The following is a 241-nucleotide window of genomic DNA, read 5'->3' as shown; positions in this document are numbered from 1 at the left end:
ATTGCACGAGAGCACCCGAAAATTGTGTAGGAGTACCCGAAAGATCCAACGAGGTACTATAATGAGACAGCAGGTGCAAGAAGAATAAGTGTTCCTAGATGAAGCTTAGAGCAAAGACTATGTGAAGGTTGTACAATAGGAAGTCTCTTGTGCTCTTGATAAAGACAACAAGCGAGGACCTTTCCAATGCATGCAAGGATGGAAAGATGAGCTATTGCAGATGCACCTAATTGAGGGGGTG

Source organism: Populus euphratica, unplaced genomic scaffold (assembly GCF_000495115.2).
Source record: "Populus euphratica unplaced genomic scaffold, PopEup_1.0 scaffold215.1, whole genome shotgun sequence".
NCBI lineage: Eukaryota > Viridiplantae > Streptophyta > Magnoliopsida > Malpighiales > Salicaceae > Populus > Populus euphratica.
The sequence above is the reverse complement of the archived record's forward strand: the minus strand, read 5'-3'. Positions refer to the sequence as shown.